Source organism: Bemisia tabaci, chromosome 4 (genome assembly GCF_918797505.1).
Source record: "Bemisia tabaci chromosome 4, PGI_BMITA_v3".
NCBI lineage: Eukaryota > Metazoa > Arthropoda > Insecta > Hemiptera > Aleyrodidae > Bemisia > Bemisia tabaci.
The window spans coordinates 57,792,885-57,794,638 of record NC_092796.1 but is presented as its reverse complement, the minus strand read 5'-3'; positions in this window follow the sequence as shown (position 1 = coordinate 57,794,638).

Genomic DNA, 1,754 nt, shown 5'->3' with positions numbered 1-1,754 from the left:
CTGCAATTTATTTCTTTCCACCAAAAACATTTTCAACGTGGGAAGGACGAAGAAATTATGAAATTGTTGTCATTAAAAAATGATATTTAATAAAACAACTCTTAAATCTTACAATAAATAACAAAATGAACAATTTAAGTAAAATAAATAAGTTTGCAAGAAAATAACTTAATTACTTACACTTGTAATATTTATGGAAGTTGCTTATCAGCAAAAGGAGGGAAGAACTGTTTTGTTGCAAATAGTAGACCAACCTGGTAAAATCCAAAAGTCACTTGATAGAGGGTACCGTATATGATAAACGCGGCCTGCAGTAAAACTTTCATAAAAACAGACCAAGGAAGGCAGTTGTCGTTTATGCAACTTTACCCTCCATCCGCCAGTTTTCTTGTCGTCAAGTTTTAACAATGATAGTGATTTGACGTTATGATAACGCCAAGTATTGCATCTTTCATAATTTTAATTGAACATTTTGCATACCAGTAAGATTATTCAATCCACCAATTCAACATTCAAATACACAGAGAAAAAAATCTGCAAACATTTTAGGTCACCTCTATCATGATAGATTTGTGCTTGTGCAAATATTTTGAACCTGGAGGTCCATTCCACAATTTACTTGCAAACAAAATGATTTCCGAAGTAGATAGTTTAAAGTAAGTACACAAGAAATGTTTAAAGGGGAGAAAAATACATCCTTACATTGATTCTTTTACATGCATTAACATTTAAACAGAAGAAAAGGAACACTAAAGAGTTTGAATCCGGGTGTTGTTTATTCAAGTGTTAAAAATGTAGTTCCTGATGTAGGGCTAATTCTGGATGAATAAAAAAAGATATCATATTGCAGAGAAAATACTTGCTAAATATTTTAAATACGTGCTGACGAAAAACACATGATATAAGATCTTCGAGTACAGTTCCTTCAAACATCGGTGACAAGATCAGAATATGAAAGGTATCAAATTAAATACACTCTATCTACAATTGGTTAGGAAGGAAGAGTAAGAACAGGGGGGAAAAAGCCATTAAACTTGGCTGGTTTCAAACAATACACTTTCATAGAAAAATATCTGTACACTTTTTAAAATAATGCTAAAAAAGGAATAAAGTTACATAAGGAAATGTATCAACATAATCTACATAAAAGACACAAGTATTAAAAATCTGACTAAAATGCTCATCTTACTACCGACGAGTACATGAGGTTTTCACGTGTTTTGAACAATTACAGTTCATTCACAAACATTAAGTTAAAAATATCAAGTACCTGTTGACATACCAGACCCTTGAGTGAAAAATATACAATATTTTTCACTGACTTCAAGTAACCGTAAAAGCAGGAAAACAAAACAAAACCTACAAACTAAAAACCTGATTCCAGCCATACAAAGAATGTTCTAAATTTAACCTAAACTACGAAGTCTTTTTGCACATTTCATCACAATGCAGGCACAACACCTTTTTAAAAGGGTTAACTTAGCGCTAAAATATAAGTGATAAAAGAGGGCATGATAATGAATGAGGAGGAAGAAAGTGAATTCAGTCGGAAATTTTTTTGCCTCTCTGGTTGTTGTACGTACCCGAGAGATAATCAAATTGAAGAGAACAATATTTTTTTCATCTATTCATAAGAATCTTTAGGTACATGCCAAAAGGGGGAAAAATTACTACAATCATCATAAAAGTCCCCACTGATAGCACATTCTCAGAAGCACAAAATATTGTTCTGTTACATGAAATCGACAGATAAT